We start from the raw sequence: 22,470 nt of genomic DNA, 5'->3' as shown, positions 1-22,470 counted from the left end.
ATCAATGGAACACAAAAGAGAACTCACATATAAATCCATGTATTGATAGCCAACTCATTTTTGGCAAAGGAACAGAGAATATACAACGGGGAAAGAATAAGTCTCTTAAATAAATGGAGCTGAGAAAATGCTAGCAGATGCAGAGGAATACCACTAGACCGCTGTCTCTCACCATATACAAAAATCAACTCAAAATGGATTAAAGGTTTAAATGCAGGTCCTAAAACTATAAAATGACTACAATAATGCATATAGGAAACACTCTAGACATGGGTCTAGGCAAAAATTTTATGGTTAAGACCACAAAAGCACAGGCAACAAAAATAAAAATAGACAAATGAGACTACATTAAGCTAAATAGCTTCAACACAGCGAATGAAACAATCAACAGAATTAAAAGGCAACCTGTTGAATAGAGAAAATATTTGCTATGTATTCATCCTACAAGGAACTAGTATCTACAATATATAAGAAACTCAAAAACTCAGCAGTAAAAACACAAATAATCCAATTAAAAAGTGGACAAAGGATCTGAATAGATGTTTCTCAAAAGGAGACATACAAATGGCCAACAGGTATGTGAAAAGCACTCAACATTATTAAATAGCAGGAAATGCAAACCAAAACTACAGTCAAATGTCATCTTATCCTAGTTAGAATGGTTATTGTTGGGAAATAAAAAATAATAGATACTGTCGAGCATGTGGAGAAACCAGAACTGTTGTACACTGTTGGTGGGAAAGTAAGTACAGCAATTATAGAAAACAGTATAGTAATTTCTCAAAAAATTAAAAATAGAACTACTGGCTGACCCAACAACTCTACTCCTGGGTATTTATACAAAGGAAAAGAAATCATATCAAAAGAGTACCTGCATTCTCGGGTTTATTGAGGCACTGTTCACAGTAGCAAAGATATGAAATCAATAGGTGAATCCATCAATGGGTGACTGAATAAATAGTGGTATATATACACAATGGAATGCAATTCAGCCATAAAAAAGAATGAAATCCTGTCAGTTGCAGGGACATGGATGGAACCAAAGGCCATTACGTTAGGTGAAATAAGCCAAGCAAGGAAAGGCAGATATCACGTGTTGTCACTCACATGTGCCAGCCAAAATGGTTAATCTCAGGGAAGTCAAGAGAGTAGAATAACAGTTACCAGAATCTGGAAAGAATGTATGGATAGGAAAATATAGAAAGGCAGGTTAATGGATCCAAATGTTCAGTTATTAGAGAAAATAAGTTCTAATATTTGATAGCACAGCAGACTGATTAAAGTTACAAAAATGTATATTTCAATATAGCTATAAGAGTGGATTTAAAATGTTCTCAACACAAAGAAATGATAAATGCTTGAGGTGCTGGATATCCTAAATATCCTGACTTATTATACATACATTCTATGCATGTATCAAAACATCACATGTATCCCATAAATATGTACAAATATTATGCACCAATTTAAAAAATATTTTAAAAATAAACAACACAATATGGGGCATTTTAAAAGGTACAAAAATTATGAGCATGATAAAAATTTGGCAAATATTTCCCTTTATATTAACATCTTTTTCATTCTGTATGTTTAAGGAGAATAAAGTCCATATAGCATCAGAAGAGGTGGCTCTCCTGAAAGAGAATCCTCTTCCCAGTTAAAAAGACAAACAGAATCACTGGAGTGAGTAGGACTTTGGAGAACTACACAGCACCACGTCTTAGTGTCTGGGATTACCAAGACTTAGGGAGGAGGGTTCACCTTCCATGAAGAACTAAACTTTGGTTCTCTTTCTTGTCTGTTCGTATTGCAAGATCAAAATTTCAGAAAACCAAGAGAAAGAATTCAGCCATAGGGATGTACTGTCTTTTACTCTCTTTAATTTCTTAGAATATCCACTGCCAAAGATGATCCAGACAGTTACAAGAAGAATTGTGTTCCCATTAAGGAAGGAGACCACTACTACTCCTGCTGCCCTCCTCCCCTCATCTTGCCTAGTTTATAAGACAGGAGAAAAGGGAGAAAGCAAAAAGTTGGGAAAGAAACAGAAGTAAGATGTATAGCCAGACAACCTTGGCACCACCACCCGGCCCTAGGAGTTAAAAAAGTAATAATAGGCCGGGCACGGTGGCTCATGCCTGTAATCCCAGCACTTTGGGAGGCTGAGGTGGGTGGATCACGAGGTCAGGAGATCGAGACCATCCTGGCTAACACAGTGAAACCCCATCTCTATTAAAAATACAAAAAATTAGCCAGGCTTGGTGGCAGGCACCTGTAGTCCCAGCTACTGGGGAGGCTGAGGCAGGAGAATGCCATGAACCCAGGAGGTGGAGCTTGCAGTGAGCCAAGATTGCACCACTGCACTCCAGCATGGGCAACAGAGCAAGACTCGGTCTCAAAAAAAAAAAAGTAATAATAATAACATCAACCCCTGACCTAAACTACTTGGTTATCTGTAAATTCCAGGCTTTGTTATGAGAAAGCATTGCAAAACTTTCTGTTCTGTTAGCTGATGCATGTAGCCCCCCAGTCACATTCCCCACGCTTGCTTGATTTATCATGATCTTTTCACGTGAACCCCTTAGCGTTGTAAGCCTTTAAAAAGGCCAAGAATTTCTTTTTCAGGGAGCTCAGCTCCTAAGACACCAGTCTGGTGATGCTCCTGGCCGAATAAACCTCTTCCTTCTTTAATCTGGTGTCTGAGGAGTTTTGTCTCCAGCTTGTCCTGCTACACTATGCCACCAAAATCCATATGTTGAAGTCCTATGTTGAGAAAACAGAAGAAGTGGCCATCAACAAGCCAATGAGAGAGGGCTCAGAACAAGTCAACCCTGCAGCACCTTGACCTTGCACCTGTAGCCTCTAGAACTGTGAGATGATACATATTTATTATCTAAGTCACTCAGCCTTTGGTACTTTCTTATGGCAGCTCTAGCAAATTAAAACAGAAATACTACCTTTTCTACCTTCTCCTATGTATGAACATGAGATTTTTTTAGGAGTATGAATTACCTGGAATTCCAAAGGATAGAATAAGTCAAATGAAAATGGATGATATAGGGTCATTTCCAAGTCTCTGAATGTCCCCTGGCCACCATAGAAAAATGAAGATGTGCCCATCGCCTTTCGGTTTCACACAAAGCAAAAGTTGTAGACCTAAACGGACATAGAATCACAACTGTATTTAATTTATTTGAGATATTGAAGGAGGTAGTTTTGCCCACATTTTATAGAAAGATGATGAACAATCACAATTACTAGATAAAGAGGCTTTTCTGGCAGGGGATGGTAGGTACTATATGTTTTTCTCCTATTTTTAAGATACGTTTTCCTAAAAAGTTTTGTCTAGGAGTAAATGTTATCACTTTGCTTTTTTCCTACCCATTGATCACTTGTTCCTCCCTGCATTTCAGTAACGTTGCTAGAGTGGAGGTGTTTGTCCATGATTCACAGATGAATCAAAGAGGTCCCAGGAGCAGAGAGCTTCTCCTGAGGTCACACAGCACCTGGGTGGTGGAGCAATGATGGGCACATGACATTCCAGGCCTCTAATACAATTTCTGGGTTCTATGAGAATTGTAGCCCTTGTTTTCTGATACATGTGGTTCTCTTTTGAGCCAGAGAAGGAGAACGCACAATGAGAATAAATTGCCAGAGCCCCAAGTCCTTCACTTGTATTTACTGGGCTGGGGAATGGAGGGAGAGAGGCTCCCACTGATTCTCTTAATTCCAGCTTCTATTATCAGTCACTCAGCTGAAAGCAGGAAGGTTAATCTTCTGCACTTGGCCTATCAGAACCAAGATGACAGAAAGCCCCACTTTCTACCATGGTAAAGACAATGGCCCTCCCACGCCTTGAATCATGATCCAGTTTTCTAACTACATATGCTTTTCTGCACATGTAACTATTTCTGTTCTCATCAAGCCCCAGTTCTCACAGTGCAAACACAGGAGCTACTGAGCCTGATGCTCTAATGGAAGCTCTGAGTTGAAATTTTATTTTATACTTAGATACCTCTGAATCATTGCAGAGTTTTACCTGACTCTACTCTGACCCTATTTTAATCAAGGTCTATATGCTCTGGGGCCTCTCCAAGTTCTCATCACAAATGACAAAAAAAAAAAAAAAATGCCTTGTGCAGCTACCGGGGTCCCTGATAGCAGTGATAAGCGGCTCCTAATGGGAGAGAGCCTTGGGGTGACCAAAGACTCATAGATGATTACTGCTGGGCCACATGGCTCCAGCCTCTTGACCACAATGGATCAATGGTCCTAGATTCACCTCTGATATTTAAAGTCTTTTGTTCTTCAGCCTCCACAAATGCTGTCTGGTTGAGATGAAAGTAAAGGACACAGAAACCCAAAAGCTGTAACTGCCTGGAACTCTCTCCAAGGTACCTCCCAGTGTTCTCTTATTATGTTGGCCATGTCCTCAGGAATTTAGTGAAATGGCCATGTTGTCTCCCAGTGGAAGTCAGGGGAGATCACTAGGCAGAGCTCCAGTGGCTGGTGTCCTCTACACCATTTATCTACACATGTTGGGGTTTTTCTAGCATGAAATGCCCCAAAGGCAGTGAAACCCGAAGCTTGGCTCCTCCAACAAATGAGTGTGAACATCTTAGCCCTGGCCAATGAGCACTGAATTCTAGAGAGACCACGAGACCTTCTAAATATTGGAACAGTTTAGTTCTGAATCCCAGAAGCTGCCTTCTTGCCCGGGAGGCAGGTGTCACTGCATCTGGTCCACAGAAGCAGCCCCACAGCTCAAGGTGCTCTTCTGGATTTCTGCCTCTTCCTGGTTCCTGAACTGGCAAATCTTCACTGCTTTGCTAGCCCATCTGTAAATTCAAGCAGACTTTTCAAATATGTATTTTCCTCCCACTTTTCCAGTGGTACTCAATGGGAGAGCTGGTCCAAATGACCTAATCAGCAATTGCTGGAAACCAAAGTACAGTGTACAATTCTATATGTTAATGTCATGTACCAAGAGAGAAAATGCATAGATACCAGTAGCCACTTAAGCACTGTAATAATATTTCTCTATATACCCTGAGTATAATATATATAAATAAATTATATATTCTAAGAAAATAATCTCCATATGTAATATATGACTATGATTCTGATAGACAAACCGGGGATCATAGTACGAGGACGCTTCTCATCACCTTCACTCATGAGCCAGATAGTGTGAAATGAGGAGCAGAGATTTGAAATGTGTTGCAAAACTATCTGAAAGTAGGGTGATATTCCCATGACCCAATCAAACCAATCTCCTCACAAATCACATTGGGCTTATAATGTGTGGGATGTGTCTTTATTAAAATGGAGTTAATCCTAGGTATGTGGTCTTTTTTACATGAATTGTACTGTAAGTGGCTCACTAGCTGTCAATTCACCAACAATCATTCCATTTAATAAAAGGAAGATCCTACCACGGGCCAGCATTTCCCAGGTGGAGGTCTCTTGCAGACATAATCTTCCAACCCAGAATTTCCCTGGGAACCCAGAGGAAAGAGAAGAGACTCAGGCAAAAAGGACTAAATAAATAGCAACAGTGATAACATCATACACTGTCACGGTGCTGTGTGTTAGTCTGTGTCTTCAGCACTTTAAAAATATGAATTCATTTAATTCTCACAACATCTGTATGGGGTGCTTTCCGTTTTCAGGTAATACAATAGGAATGAAGGTCGCCACGGTGGAGCTGGGTTTGCATGCAGACAATTCTGACCCGGGGTCATGCTCACGTCTCTGCATTATCCAGAATGTGCGGGTGGGTGGAGAGTCCAGCTCAGGGAGAGAGATTGGAGAGACAGAAGAATAAGAAGAGAGGGCAGAGTGGATCACTCTCTGATGGTTCTGGGGCTCCCCTTCCAGGAGAGAAGAAGACAAAAATTATGTCACCATCAAGGAAAATATCCAGTCTCTGGCTTAAACCTGAGTATCTCCAGCTCTGGGACAGGTGGCTGGGCAGGGAAGACAACAAACTAAGCCAAGGACCCAGCTCTGAAGAGTTTCCTCTCATGAGAATTCTGCAGGAGTTTCCCAGACCTCATGGCCACCTCTCATACTTTGCTCTTGTTTCTCCCCCAGGACTGATGAGGGCGTTGTATCTGGTTTCCACTTGGGTCTAGAGAAGTCATCAGAGTGAGTGGAGAATGGGCTTCAAAAAGTGGGAGATCTCCAGGATTCTCTCTGGACTCCAAGATACCCAGAGAAGCCGGATGCCGCGTCCCGGCACCCCCTACCCCTGCTCCTCTGTGGGGCCTGACCTTGGGGAAACCTGGGCTGGTGAGGAAACGATCAGGATGAACTGGGGCTGAGGAGGCAGGAGTGAAAAGGCAACCTTCAGGGCTCAGCAGCTCCCCCGCGCGGCGCCTTGGCCCAGGGCTGGGGTCTGCAGACTCCTCAGGTCATTTCTCCAGGCGCCGATGCCCCACGCCACCCTCCCCAGGTCCCCGTTCCTTTGTCCCCTCCCCAGCTCCTCCCACACAGCAAGAAGCTCTTGGGTGAGCGGCTCCGGGGCCGGGTGGGACGTGGGAGGGAGCCCGGGAGGCTGGGTCCTTGCGGGGAGGCGGAGAGAGCGCGTCTCGGAGACTAGGAGCGGATGGGGACTCCAGGGGAGTGGGCCGGGGTCCCAGGCTCCCTGCGCCTCTCCCGCCCACAATGTGCCCGTTCCCAGGGTCCAGGCCCGCATTCCTGGGTACTTGGAGGCCACCGGACTCCACCTCCACCGCGCGAGCCCTGGAATCCTCAGTGGCGCCTTTGTGGGCGACGAGCGGTTTCTGCGCTTCCACAGCCGCAACGAGGATCAGAGCGTGAAGCCGCGGGCGCCGCGAGTGGAGAAGATGGGATAGGACTGTGGGCGCCCTGAGGAAAGCTGTCGATGACCGCAGGGAAGTGTTACTGAGGGCCCTGAGGTTCCTGGGCCGGCACCACCCATGCATGTGTGCCATGTGTTCATGTCTCATTTTCAGCTTTTCATGCCTTATTCTGACCATGCCACATTTTCCCCTCAGTTGAACAGACACGATAGGGGACTCACCCATTCTGGAATGTGACCATCTGCCCTTCAGGAGAGGACAGCAGTGTGGGTGGTACATGGCACCATATTCAAGCTTACATACATGGCATTTGATGTCGGGACAAGGAAAAATACTGAGGCACTGTGTGCATGTTATTTGTGCAAGAGAACGTAACTCCTTGACCCTGAAATCAGGACAAGGAGTGGAGTGTGTGATAAGGAACACTGAAAACAGCCTCCTGAGAATGTGGTTTGAGTGCTTTTACAAGGTCACAGGTATCTCATGACCCAACCTCAAAAAGCCATCTAGTGGATGTTACTAGTTTAACAAGCCCTTTCAGTAAATACTTGGTGGAGGGATGCTGGGGCACTCTCTCAGAAGAGTTGTCCCCCGTCCCGCTCAGCTGGAATTGTCTGAAAACTCATTCTTGGTGTTCACTGCAAGATATAAGCTTTGCAAGCAGAGTAGCGGTGAAGGAGACCATACTACCCCCACCCCTGACGTCGTCTTCTCCCACCCCCTGGTTTCCCTCTTCTGCATCAGCACCACTCCTGATTGTCAGAATGTTTAACATAGCTAAACATGAAACACAAGTGCATCTGCATTATGTGTGGGTGCTCTCTCATTTTATTGTATTTGGGGTGAGGTTATTTTAGGGCATGGTCCAGGGTAAATTCCTGTAAGGCCTGGGTGCCCTGCTGTGAGGTCAAAGGGGGATGGGACCAAGACTGCAGAGCCCTGACTCCCCAACTACCTGCCAATTGCCAGCCCTTTGTGGAGGTCTCTTCTGCTTTCCCTGGCCTGGGAGAGGCTGGGGTGTTTCTGATCCTGGGGTTCCTGTGGGGGGCGGTGGGCAGTATTTCCAGGGATGGAGGGTGCCGGGGGCATCCGTGGGAAGCTTGGGTGTCTGCTCCCAGGTTCTCTCAGTGCCTCTTCATCTGTTTTTTCAGCTTTTGGATCTTGAGCACCAGAGCCTGGGCCCACCACCCCCTCCTGCCCTTCCAGCAGGGCCTGGTCCAGCTCCAGCTGCTGCTCTAGCAGCTCCTCAGCTTTGGCCAGCTCAGCTGTGTTGGGGGCTCAGGATCCTGGTGAGAGGGAGTGGGGGAGGGAGCATGAGCCAGGGAAGGGGGCTGAGGCCTTAGGAAGCTGTGGTCTGGCTGCAAGTGAGGAATTCAGCCTCCCTTTCTCTTTTTCCAGCCCATTAGCTTAAGTCCACCTGTACCGAGAAGTCCAGGGAACTCCCTGTCTCGGGCATAGGCCTCTGCAGGGCAGGTAGAGATCGCTGGATCAGGATTGTAACTGGACGCCTTCAACAAGGATATGGGGTCACTGGAAAAAGATGACTGACTGTCCCTCCCCACTAAGAAATAATTAACTGTTCGATGAGGGGTTATTCCTGTTCAAGAAAATCTCTGGACTGTGCTGCTCTGAAGGGGACGAGGTCTGGGCTGGGCTAGGGTGGGAAGGAGCTGAGAGCTGGAAATAGGCAAAACCCTGCAGGGGTGAGGGTGGTGAAGGGTGGGATTGAGAGGTTTTCCCCCACTCCTGTGCTGACCCCCTTCACCTCCTCCACTCGCGCCCTTGCAGTGACATGGGAGCTGGCCTTATCTTCCCACTGCCCCTGAAGCTGTTTGCTCTTCCATGCTTGCCTTTGGGCTCTGGGAGTAGCATGTTTAGGAGCCGTGGGGTCCCAGGGACCAGGAGGGCAGGAGGGGAAAGAAACAGCACCGCCAGAGCCAAGGGAGAAGGAGGCAGTGGCAGTGAGGCAAGGAGCTGTTTGAGCCACTGAGCAGCCACCAGGAGCCAGCTCTCTCCAGGCCTGTCTTCACTTCAGTGCCTGGCCCTGCCCAGGCCCCGACTCCTGCTCTGCTCTCAACCTGGCCTCAGACAGGATCTTGAAAAACTCCTATTCCTAATGTGAAAAATGTTTCTACCAGTTTAGGCAGAACTTGCTTTAGAGCACTGGTGCCCAGCCTTCCACAGGTCGTGTCTGTTTTTCTTGACACTGTGTCTTTTTTCATTTATTCTTCTGCGAGGAAGGAATTATATTACTGGTTTGCGGATGAGGAAATTCATTCAGCACTCACCCACTGGCCAAGTGTCTGCTTGTGCCAGCTGTGGTCAGATGTACTCAAGGCTCTATAGCTAACTGGTGGAAAGGCCTGGAGGGCTCATATTCAGGTTCACTTAACTCGAAAACTCATATTGACCTTATTGAAGTACTGATTCCTGCTTTGCAATCCATGCCACAAACTTCATTGTCTTCTTTTAAGAAATTGTCACAGAAGCCTCTAGGAACCACCTCCTGATCAGCCAGCAGTCATCAACATTGAGGCAAGACCCTCCCCCAGCAAAAAGATTAAGATGAGCTGAAGCCTCAGACGATCGTTAGCATTTTTCAGCAATAGAGTAATTTTAAATTAATGTATCTGCATAGTTCTTTTACACATAATGTTATTATACATTTAGTAGGCTACAGTAGAGTATAAATATAATTTTTATATTCACTGGAAAAACAAAAATTTGTGTGACTTGCTTTGTTGCCATGGTCTGTGATCTGAAACCAAATCTGCAGTGTCTCAGATGTATGTCCATAATTTCCCTTTCCCTCTTCTTCGGCCTAGAATGAACTTGTTTCTGGTCCCTGTCTAGCCCTGCATGCTGTAGGGGTTTGCCTTCTCTGGTAGGTCTGGGAACATTGTATCCCTTGTAACCCTGGCTCCTGGCATATGACACTGGTACCAAGCTCTGTCGGACTAGTGAGCCTCCCCACACACCTCCTGAACGAGAGCAAAAGCTCTGTGCAGACACCAAGCATGTGTGAGCCTGTGAGGAGATGCCGCCTTCCTGAAGGGTGTTCTGAAGGGGTTTTCTGTTGTGACTGGAGGACACAGCCATGAGCCCGCGGGCAGAGGTGGCTCAGAAGGAAGTGGATGGCCCCAGTTTTGATCATCTGGGAACAGGAAGATTCTCAGATAAAAACCCATGTTTTAGAAGACAGAACTGCCCAAGAGAGGACAGCAGCTAACCAGTTTGTTATCTGGGACATCGCTGTGCACTGGGAGGGAAGATGGCCTCTGCCACGGGGTAGGGGTCCTGGACCAAGACAAGGAGGCCTTCCTAGGGGGCAGTGATTCTTCCGAAGCACCTTTAAATGAGGACAAAGACCTCATGTTCATCATTAGCTGACTTGTACCCACTGAGTGGAAAAAGAAACCAGAACTTTTGCAAAATTTTAGGAGAGGGAGACTGTCCGTCCTGTCTCTTAGTCCTAGGGTTATGCATGACTCATACTTGAATTGCAATGTGTACACAGCTTAAAGTCTTAATTATTAGAATATAAGACACCCAAACTACTGTTGTTACAGATATGGTTAAGCAACCCACAACCAACTAACTACATTTGTAAATTTAAAACAAGATTGGCAGTCACTTAGAAAAACAAAACAAAACAAATGAGACTTTTGCAAGACAATCTAAATGGTACACTACTAACAACCCTTCATGAAAGTGACGTTTCAACCATCTGAGTTTCTGCTTTAAGTTATGGACTCCAAAATGGACTAACTGCCAATAATTTACAGTAGGGAGCCCTAAGCCACAAAGAGAGGTGTCAGGGCAGACCTGAGACCTGGAGGGAGCACATCCCCTCCCTCAGGGTCACCAGTGAATCTTCTAAGCCTGCTCCTCCATCAGACACTCCATCCAGTCATCGGGAGGTCAAGAAAAGTTCCCACAGCACTAAGACCTAACCACCTCACTGTCCTCATCTCCATGGACAGAGCCCAGCTGAGAGCCACCCGTGCTCCTCCTCCCTCGTCTCCCACAGCCGCAGCACCACCGTCTGCCTCGAGTCCACCAGGACTGAGCTCCTCCTGTCATTTCCCTGTCTGTGTCAGTCACACTGGGTCCCCCACATACCCTGCACTCACATCCCCACAAGGCTCTGCACAGCCCTATTCTGTCTCCCCCACCTCCCCAGCCACAGAAATCTTTCCAGTGTACCCCATGGCATTCTCAGTCCACAATCAGCAAAACCTCCACACCTTCTCTCAGGATATTCCTGCCCCTCCCAGCCCCAGCAGCAACCTGAGTCTCCCTGAGGACATGACCCCCTCTGAAGTCCTCCCACATCGGGGAGTTTCCCCAGGGACTTGTACCCCTGGATTCAGAGGTGAGGTGGGGTTCTTGTTCTTGCTCCTCACTGTGGGTCTCAGACCTTTCTGCCTTCCGCCTCCCCAAAACCCCTAAGCTGTCATCAGATTAGGCCCCCATTTCCTCATTGTAACCATTCCCTGTAGGCCCCAGACCATTCCTCTCAATCCTGATGATTGTAGCTGCTGCTTCACTGTCACCCTCTCCAGCAGGGCTGTCTCCTTGACTCGGTGACTTCAACATACGCAGATGTGCTGGGCTGAGTAATGGTCCCCAAAGGTGTCCAGTCTTAATCCTTGGAAGCTGTGAACAGGTTGCATTGCATGGCAAAAGGTACGTTACTCATGTAATGAAGATTAAGGACCTTAAAATAGGGAGACTATCCTGGACTATCTGTGTGGGCCCAATCAAATCACATGAGCCATTAAAAGCAGAGAAACTGCCCTGGCTGGAGTCAGATTCTGCAGAGGAGGAAGCAGAGGAGATGCCAGCCCTCCCCTGGCCCAGAGCAGCACAGTCCAGAGTCCTTGAACAGGAACTCCCCCTCATCTAACAGTTAATTATTTGTCAATGGGGAGAGACAGCTGGTCCTCTCTTTCCAGTGACCCCATGTCTTCGTTCAAAGCATCCAGATACAGCCCCTGAGCCAGGGATCTGTATATGCACCCCAGAGGCCTATGCCCAAGACAGATTACTCCCTGAGATTCTCAGTACAGGTGGACTTAAGCTAATGGGCTGGAAAAAGAGAAAGGAAGGTAGAATTCCTCACTTACCACGAGACCTTGCAATACAGGTTCCAAGGGCCTCAGCCCCCTGCCCTGGCTGATGCTCCTCCCCTACTCCCTGTCACCAGGGCCCTGAGCCCCAGACACAGCTGAGCTGGCCCAAGCTGAGGAGTTGCTTGAGCAACAGCTGGAGCTGGACCAGGTCTTCCTGGAAGGGAAGGAGTGGGTGGCGGCCCAGGCCCTGGTGCTCAAGATCCAAAAGCTAAAGAAACAGATGAGGAGGCACTGAGAGAGCCTGGGAGGAGAGAGCCTGGGAGGAGACACCCAAGCTTCCCACCAGTGTCCATAGCACCCTCCATCCCTGGAACTAATGTGCACCACCCCCCAGGAGCCCCAGGATCAGAAACACCCCAGCGTCTCCCAGGCCAGAGAAAGCAGAAGAGACCCCCACAAAGGGCCGGCAATTGGCAAGTAGCGGGGGAGCCAGGGTTCTGCAGTCTTAGTCCCATCCCCCTTTGACCTCACAGCAGGGCACCCAGGCCTTACAGGAATTTACCCTGGACCGTGCCGTAAAATAAACTCACTCCAAATACAATAAAGGGAGAGAGCACCCACACATACTGCAGATGCATTTATGTTTCATTTTTAGTTATGAGAAAATTCTGACAATCAGGAATGGGGGTTCAGGAGTGGTGCTGATGCAGAAGACGGAAGCCAGGGTGTCGGGGAAGAGGATGTTGCCATGGGGTCAGTAGGGTCTCCTTCATCCCCAACCTGCTGTCCCCTCTGGAAGGGCAGTCACATTCCAGAATGGGTGAGTCCCCTACTATGTCTGTTCAACTGAGGGGAAAATGTAGCATGGTGAGAATAAGGCATGAAAAGGAAGAAATGAGGCAGGAACGCATGGCACACCTGCAGAGGCTGGTGTACTGTATGGGTTCAGAGGACGGAGTCGGGAGTGGGGGAAGAGATGTAATATGATGAAAGAAAACAGAGACCCCACATAAAGGTCAGAAAAACATCCCAACACAGCATCAAAGACCAGGGTGCATGAACCAACCAAGTGTCCATTATGCATCAGGTGCCCATGACCTACATGACAGGATTGAAGACAAACATATTAAGGAACTAGGAGGACCTAAAGGGTTTCATGAGATCGGCACTCACTATGGTGGAGACGTCTGTCTCCTCAGGCAGCTCCTAACACTGACCTCAAAGCAGTGCTGCCCATACTGAAGATCCTGGCATCATTGTCACCTGACACAAACATGATGACCAAGCCCTGTGCCACCTAGAAGGAGACAGAGGGCAGGACTAGAAGACCCCAAAGAGGGAAGACTCCCAGAGGGAGGGATGAGGATGTAAAGTGTGAAAAGATACAGAAAGTAAGGAGGTGGGACAGTGGGTGTCCCTCTGGGTGTGGGGCTCACCTGATGCAGGTAGGTCTCAGAATCCTCTTGCGTGTCATAGGTAAAGGCAATGCTCATTTGCTCCCTGTCCATGGCTCAGCCAAATCAGTTGGTAGTCAACAAATTGGTCTTATCTTTTGGGGTCATTCTCCAGCAAGTGCAGAACTATAAAAAAATTTAGTCACCTGAGGTGCATTCCTTGGCTTCCTGGCCAGTTTTCCAAGGCCTCCACTGCCACCATGCACCCTGGGTGCCCTCCATACTCTCCAAGAGTCCAGATGGGTGCGAGGAGTAAAGGCCAGGAATAACTATTGGATGGTGGTTTGAGGTGCCTTTTTCCACCTCTGCAGGTGGCAAAGTGTGAATTCATAAAGTGGCATTGAAGAGATCACTGCCCTTTGTGAACAGTTGTTTGGTCACCCACAGTCATGGCTGAGCCCTGAGAAGGAAGATAAACTTGTCTAGAAAAAGTAATTGTCCTGACTCTTAAATAGACTTTCTGGTCTGCGTTTTATTTCAAGTGTCTGGGAAGGGATAGAGTGTGAGGTTCAGGAGAGAAGGAGAGGTCTGTCTTGCTGCCTTGACACAGCACAAAGAAATCTCCCCTCCTCCCCCACATCTCCCTGTCAGTTCTCAGTGAGGGACAGATTCACAGCAATACAGAAAGGGCTGGGAAGAGATGGGGGACATCTGGGGCCAATGTTCAGGGGTTGACCCTGTGGGGGACACCTGCCTGCAGAGTTAGAGCCCACATGTGATGATGTAGCGCTGAAGGGTGATATCAGGGAGGGGATGGAGAGTGCTTTGTGGTTTCCTGATTATGAAGAGTAGAGGTCAGCCTGCTTCTTGGGTGAAGTGACTGCTGGGGAGATTGGATTGAATTAATGAAGAATAAATGAACAGGGAATGAGGATGAGTAAAGCAAGCATCAGTATCTCCTGCCATCAGTTCAGACTGATTGGGGAAGTGGGAGAGTTACTGACCCTGTTGCGTGATTCCTCCTAACTTCCTGGTCTTGGGGGCACAGGTGGGTGGTGCTGTTCTTGGTCAGGGCAGCCTCAGCTCCACCCAGGTAAGGCAGTGGAGGCAGAGAGAGTTAGGGGAGCACCTGTGAAACAGACCAAGGCAGGTGGGAACCCTCTGTGCAGCAGGAGTGGATGCAGGACCTGCCTGGAAGCAAGAGGATGAGATGAGGGAACCTAGCTGGGACCTGTTCCCTGCCTGCCTGTGTTCACAGGGTAACCAGTAAGGGAGCTGGGGTAGGGAATTCGTTCATAAGCTATCTATCCAGGGATGTGTTTATAGGCATATTCGTTCATGTTTATATTCAGGTTTATTGTCACACAGACATTTGTCCATGCACGTTTTATGTTTAAGTTACTTTAGAATGGCTCAGTCACAAAATCTTAATCTCTTCATTCCTGCTGCCTCTCTCTACACACACATACACAGACACACACACACGCTATGCAACATATCTCCCTGTATCTACAAAAAGAGATATTACTTTATTTTACAATTTTTAGATTCGTATGTATTCATGGGGCACAGGTGCAGTTTTGCTACACTGCTATATTGAGTTGCGGTAAAGTCAGGGCCTTCAGTGCATCCGTCACTGCAGACAGATACACTGTACCCAACAAGAAACCCCTCTGTTATACACCCACCGCCAGCCACCCTTACCCTTCTGAGTCTCTATTGTCTATCATTCCACATGCTGCTCTCATGTATATAAAGAGATATTAATCAAATATATCAGAGTGATAACTTGAATTTTACTGCACTATTCTTTCAGCTTCTTGGCACATTTGAAAATTTGTACAATTACAAGTTGGAAGAATAAGGGGAAAAAGAGAGAGAGAGCGCGCTGAGTTGGAATAGGTTAGGAGTTGTGTCCCACTAGGAACCATAATTGATCTTTGCCATTTTGAAGGTGTGTCCCCTGAGCTGCCTTCAGAGAGTCCAGGAGGGAAACCTGTTTTCACAGAAATACCACGATGCCATCTGCCTGTTTCATTATGTTGACTTTTCCATGAATGCTGCAAATGCCATGGTAGGTAACACACCCAGCACCTCGGCAGAACCAAGGCAGTATCATCAACTTGCATTCCCACTCAAGAATGTCTTTGATGAAGCAGTAAAAAATTTATGTTCATTAAATTTGGATCCTTGAGTGCATGTCTTTAATATTCTTTGTTTGAAAATGGGAAATACGCGTAACACGCTTATTGCACAGATAAGCAAGATGGTAGCCTTGAGAAAGGGCACTTGTGTGACTCAGTTACGAATTCAAACAGCAGATCTCATTCACCCACTGAAAGACAATTGCATTATTTTGAGTTTGGGGGTATTATGAATAAAGCTGCAAGAGTATTTGTGTACAGGTTTTTCATGAACTTTAAGTTTTCCCTTGTTTGAAATAAGTGCCCAGGAGGGCAATTGCTAGTCATGTAGTAAATTACATGTTCAGTTTGAAGAAAAATGCAATATCCATTTCCAGAGTGGCTGTACCATTTTCAAATACATCCCTACCAGCAATGTAAGAGTGAGCCAGTTTCTCTGCATCCTTGCCAGCACCTGTTGTTACCTTTATTTTGTATTTCAGCCATTCTCATCATTGCAGTTTTAATTTGTATTTTCCTACTGAATAATGATGCTGAGCATCTTTGCATCTGCTTATTAGTCTAGTGCTTATCCTCTTCAGTGAAACGTCTGTTCATGTCTTGCTCATTGCCTATTTTGTAATTGGATTTCATTTTTTACTGTTGTTTTTACATTTCTTCATATATTCTGAATACAGTCTTTACAGAATATGTTGTCTGTAAATATCTTCTCTCGTTCTGTAGCTTGTCTTTTTAGCTCTTCACAGGTCTCTCACAGAGCAACAGTTTTTAGTTTTGATAAGATCCAATTTATTAACCTTTTCTTTTATGGATCATACTTTCGGTGTTATGTCTAAGAACTACTTGTCCAGTCTTAGTTCTGATGACTTTTTCTTCAAAGGTTGTAATCAAAAATTTTTAATTTATTACGTATTTTAGAAAAAAAGTCTTGCCTAGGCTGTCCTTGAACTCCTGGGATCAAGGAATCCTCCCACCTCAGCCTCCCGAGTAGCTGAGAGTACAGGCCTGTGACACGACCCCTGACTCAACGTTTGTAATTTTAACTGTGTGTTCTACATTAAAGCTTTTGATTCATTTTGAGTTACTTTTTTGTATAAAGATGAGGTTTGGGCTAAGGTTATTTTTTTCCACTGTGGTTGTCCAGTTGCTCCAGCACCATTTATTAGGAAAGCTCTCCTTCCTTCATTGAATTGCTATTGTGCTTTGTAAAAGTCAGTTGAACATATTTGTGTATTTTGCTCATTTTTAGTTGAGTTGCTCGTCTTCTTACATTGAGTTTAATAACTTGTCACATTCTGGATACAGGTTCTTCATCACAAATGTAATTTGTGATAAATTGTGAAATATTTTCTCCCAGTCTATGGGTTGTCTTCTCATATACTCGACATCTTTGGAGAGCTGGAGTTTTAAATTTTAACTAAGTCCAATTTCTCTCACTCTCTCTCTCTCTTTTTTATTTGTAGATCATGCTTTTGGTATTTTATCTAAGAATCTTTTGCCTAACTACCCAAAGTCACAAAAATTTTCTCCTGTATTTTCTTTTAGAAATTGTATAGTTTTGCCGGGCATGGTGGCTCACACTTGTAATCCCAACACTTTGGGAGGCTGAGACAGTTGGATCACGAGGTCAGAAGATCGAGACCATCCTGGCTAACGCGGTAAACCCCATTTCTACTAAAAACACAAAAAATTAGCCGGGCGTGGTGGTATTTGCCTGTAGTCCCAGCTACTCAGGAGAGATTGGACAAATCTGAACTGCTGAGTTCCATTTCTTTACACAAGAAAGCACACTTTACAGCCTCAAACTGCCAACAATGCACAAGGAGATGTCCGCCTCAGAAGAAAACTTTGATAGAAAATTGAAATAGTCAATTAAAACATTGGTTGTCTAAAAACTGCCAAAATAATTGTTAGGCAATATAAACATGAAGGACTGGCTTTTATATCTCCATGAATGCGCTCACTGTCAACATGGGTGGAGCTGCAAGAGTGACTCCAGTAGGTAGCTCCCTCTCTTTGTCCTGATGGATCAGGACACTGCTGTTATGACTATACATACAATTCTTCCTAAGGGGAGACGATGCTGGAATAATGACTACACTTCACCTCAAATTTATTTTTTTATATGTGATGCCGTGGTATCAGGAATAGGGATGTAAATAAAAGTGCCAGAAACAGGAATTATCCCTAAGCCAAAAACCATAACTATACTTTTACACCTTTATGTAAGAATTCTCAAGCATTCATTTCACCTGGCAAAGTTAGTATTAACAGTAAGTAGAGCTACATAGCCTGGTGGTCAGATAGCCGCCACTAGTTCCTTACCTATGTAACCTACCCTCTATGATCAAGAGTAGACTTAGGGAAGACATTCTAGAATACTACTGCTGCCTGCGATCTAGACCAGCACAGCAGACAAACCAAATGTCACTTCCAAACCTGGAAAAGACTGATATAAAGGGACAGAGGGAGGAATAGTGGCTGAGGGTAAGTGAATAAGTCAAAGGGTTATATGAGGAAAATTCAATATTAGTTTAACTCCTCAAAGATGGTGTGAGCAAGACAGATATTTTCTCTTAGGTCAATTATACTGGATGCCTAAAAGTGTGAAGCCATATGTCCCTGAGACCATTCTTGTTTTTGGAACTTGGTAAGATTGAGTGGTGTCTGCAAACCTGAGTGACGTCATTCTGGGAGACATATTCTTACAAGAGGATGGTGAACTGTTCTAATTTTGAATGACTGAAGGAGACTCTGATAACATGACAATACCTCTTTACTGTTATAATCCTTTTTCCTATAAAAGATATGTAGTCAAAGAAAAGCAGGTAATCTGAAGTATAACAAAAACATTTAGTCTTTGTCCCTGGTTTCTTCTAAAAACCTTAGACTCTTGAGTGATAAGAGTGTCTTTAGAGTACTGATGAGAAAACTCTTGTCTGAGCAGATCCTGGATATCTTGAGAATGGGGGCTGGCTGCCAGAGACACATACCTGTGATGAGAAAGTTGTCTTATTCCATATTGTGTTGCTATAAAGAAATGTCTGAGACTGACTAATTTATATAAACAAGGTTCATGTGGCTCAGGATTCTGATGGCTGGAAATGTTTGAGCATTTAGTGAGGGCCTCAGGCTGCTTCCACTCACGGCAGAAAGCTAAGGGGAGCTGGTATGTGCAGAGATCACACGGTAACAGAGGAACAGAGAGAGTAGCAATTTGTCAGGCTCTTTTTAACAACTAGTTCTCATGGAAAATAATAGAGCAACAATTCATTCACTCCATAGAGAAGGCAGCATCTCTCTGTTCATAAAATATTGCTTCCCATGACTCAAACGCCACCCATTAGGCCCCACGTCCCACAATGGGCATCAGATTTTAACATGAGGTATCAGGGGATAAATATTTATATCACTGCATTCTGTCCCTAGTCAGCCAAAGCTCGTGTTCTTCTCACATTGCAAAATACAATAATTTTCTCCCAATTGTCCCAAATGCGTTAGGTTGTCCAGCATCAACTCAAAATTCCAGAGTCTCCTCTGAGATTCAAGGTAAGTTCTTAAAGCTTTGAGCCTACAAAATTAAAAAAAAAATGTTATTTACTTCCAAAATATTAATACAAGAGTGGAAGAGACGTTTCTTATATATTTCCATTCCAAAAGGTATAAATGGGCCAAAAGAAATGAATGCAGTTTCCTCACAAGTTTGAAACTCATCATGGCAGACATTAAAAACTTAAAGCTCTAAAATAATCTCCTTTGACTCTATATTTTGAATCCTGAGCACACTGGCTGGAGCATATGCTGGGCTCATAATGCCATTTGCAGCCCCACATTTATGGCTTTGCTGAACATAACCCATATAGCTGCTCTCATGGGTGAAAATTGAATGCCTATGGCTTTTCCAGGCTGAGGTTGCACATTGCCAGTGGCTCTACCATTTAGTAGTCCTGGCAGGGGTCCTGCTGCTGCAGCTCCACTAGGAATTGTCCTGGGTATTAAATTTCTCCTTTAAATATCAGTTCTGGTTTCTTTGCTCACACATATGTGCATAGGTTATTACAAGCAGCCAGGCCAAATCTTGAATACTATGCTGCCTAGAAATTTCTTTTGTCAGATACCCTTAATCATCACTCTCAAGTTTAAAGTTCCACAGATCCCTAGGGAGGGGGCAGAATGCATCCAAGTTTTTTGCCAATGCATAACAAGTGACTTTTACTCTAGGCCCCAGTAAGTTCCTCATCTCCATCTAAGACCTCATCAGTCTGGACTCTATTGTCCATATCACTATCAGCATTTTGGTCACAACAACTTAACAAGTCTCTACAAAGTTCCAAATTTCCACTCATTTTCTTGTCTTCTCAACTCTCCAAACTCTTCCAACTTCTGCCTGTTACCCAGTTCCAAAGACATTTTCACATTTTCAGCTTCCTTTATAGTAATATGCAAATCCTGGTGCCAACTTCCTGAATTAGTTGATTCTCACACTTTTATGAAGAAATACCACAGAGTTGGTAATTTATAAAGAGGTTTAAATTGGCTCATGGTTCTGCAGGCCATATAGGAGTGTGATTCTGGCATCTGCTTAACTTTTGAGAGGGCCTCAGAAAACTTTCAAGCATGCTGAAAGGTTAAGGGGAAGCAGGCATGACTGACTTGCCTGGAGCAGGAGGGAGAGAGAGCAGCGAGGTGCCACACACTTTCGAACACCAGATCTTGTGAGAACTATCACAAGAACAGCATCAAAGAGATGGCTCTAAACCATTCATGGAGGATCCACCCCCATAAGCCAATCACCTCCCATCAGGTGCCACCTCCAACATTAGGGATTACAAGTGGACATGGGATTTGGGTGGGGACAGAGATCCAAATGATATCAGGGGTCATAGTGGACACGAGGGTGGGCTGGTCTCCCTGCATCTCACCTGTCACCAGGGACACAGACACATTCAGACGCCTTGACAGAAAGAGAAGGCAGAGGCCCTTGAAGTCTCAAAGAGGAGCCATGAACAAATCTTGCATCTCAGTCCCTCACAAGGAAGTCTTAGAAAAAAAATAGTCGTGAACAAATTCAAGTCAGTCATGGTAAGTGGTGACACTGAACAGCCCAACACATTGAAAAATTCCAAATCAAAGAAGCTCCAGAACCCAGTTGTGTCCCATCTACCCCAACTCCTCCTTCACTTCAGGCCCTTTAAGGTGTCACTTTTACAAGCCCTGAGGGACACATCAGAGCCCTGGGTACTGTCCCTGTTCGGGGTGGAAGAAAAACAAAATCTGGTCAGAGCTCACAGGTGATGTGACTAAAGGAGGAATTGTGGGGTGGGTGAGCTCCCCCATGGGCTCCTGTCTACACTATCCCAAGGATCTCAGGGATCACCCTCCCACCCCTACTACACTTACATGAAGCCTGAGCACGGCTGTCATCTGTGGAAAGAAAACAAACTGTGAGAGGCCAGAGAGGAGGCAGGGCCGTGAGATCCCAGAGGAGTTTCCAGAACTGTGACTGCAGACCCAGGTCAGGATCAGGAAACCCGAGGGAAGAGGATGTGCTGAAGCTGGACCAATTGTCCTCCTGAGGTCTGTCCTTAGCAGGGAACTTCCCCTGACTTGTGACTGCAGAGAGTCAGGTTCCCATGACCACAATCAAGGTGATATATTTGTCCTTCAACATCACAGGTACTTTACAAAAGAGTAAGAGTTGATGGGGCATCTGAACTGGGTAAATGTGCATGGAGATGGTGCCTCACAACTGGCAGGAAATGAGCCAACTTCCATGTGGGACTTGAAATCCACCAATGGAAGAAGAAAACTTGGAGCTCAACTCTTTCCTACCTGGGCTCTTATTCTTCCACATCACAGCAGTGACCACAGCTCCGGGGACAACAGCACCAAGAACAGCCAGGACAGTAATGATGCCCACGATGGGGAATGTGGGCTGGGAGGATGGCCCTGAGAAAGAAGGCGAATGTGAGGGGCCCTGACCCTCATGCCTCAGCCCTGAGCCTGGTGAAGGGCTCCAGAAGGGCTTCTGCTTACCCTGGGAAGAGACATGACCCCTCATTCGTCTCCTTACCCCATCTCAGGGTGAGGGGCTCTGGCGGCTCCTCAGGCTGCATATGGCATGTGTATCTCTACTTCCCCCCAGAAGACACCACCATAGTTGCCTACTTCTGGAAGGTTCTGTACCCTGCAGGTCTGGTCCCCAGAAGTGTGCATCCTAAATTTGGTCCTCTCCATTCCTCTGTTGGGTCATTGTGATCTCCACAGGGTAGAAGCCCAGAGCCCAGCACCTCAAGGTGGCCTCATGGTCTGAGATGGGGTGGTGGGTCACACGTGTCTTTGGGGGATCTGAGGGGAAGGGTCAAAAAAAAATCAGGCACTTTGCATTCCCCATGGGACACGCCAGCAGCACCCGTATGACCATCCTGAGAATGGATGGGACACCCGGGGTGGGGAAGGGAGCACAGAACTCAGACACCAGCCTGGACACAGGCAGTGTCCAGGATAATCTCCTATTTCTTGGAAAGTTCTAGTCTCTGAGGCGGGAACAGAGATTTCTGGCCCTGGCCTGAGTGGAGACCGAGGGACTCAGAAGAGCTGGAATCAGACCAACAGATACACATTGAGTGTGAGGCAGAGAACAAAGGCTGAGAGGAAACTGCCTGGTGCCCCAGGCTGCTGCGGGGTCAAAGGGGACAGCTGATCAGTATTCCAGGGATTGTCTTCCCCTCCTTTTCCTCAGAGACTTCATTCCTTAATTGTCCCAGAGTGCAGGGTGGGCCCTCAGTCATTCTCTGGTATAGGATCTGAAACCCAGGAGGAATCTTTTTCCTCAGGACAAGAGGGAGAGGGATGTTTTAGCGTTGGTCCCATTTCCTCCCCTTCTTTTGGAAGGTGGGTCGGGGAGATCTGCAGGGAATCAGGGAGGCAACCCGTGGCCCCTCGTACCTGCGCACTGCAGCGTCTCCTTCCCATTCTTTTTTTTTTTTTTTTTTTACTGTTGTATGTTGTTTGAATATCTTTGGTGTTT

At 45.9% G+C, this 22,470-nt stretch overlaps 1 long non-coding RNA gene across 1 annotated transcript; it reads right to left on the bottom strand.

Annotated features, from left to right (window-relative positions):
* Positions 1–7,010: 7,010 nt before the first annotated feature.
* Positions 7,011–14,606, bottom strand: LOC139363084 (uncharacterized). The gene is made up of 4 exons (XR_011622991.1): positions 14,301–14,606; positions 13,339–13,482; positions 13,120–13,199; positions 7,011–11,486 (listed from the first exon to the last, which is right to left on the bottom strand). It is a non-coding gene; the product is annotated as an uncharacterized lncRNA (long non-coding RNA).
* Between the last annotated feature and the right edge of the window lie 7,864 nt (positions 14,607–22,470).

This window comes from Macaca nemestrina, chromosome 5 (assembly GCF_043159975.1).
Source record: "Macaca nemestrina isolate mMacNem1 chromosome 5, mMacNem.hap1, whole genome shotgun sequence".
NCBI lineage: Eukaryota > Metazoa > Chordata > Mammalia > Primates > Cercopithecidae > Macaca > Macaca nemestrina.
Note: the sequence above shows the minus strand (reverse complement) of the source record. Positions and strands in the feature narration are given on the sequence as shown.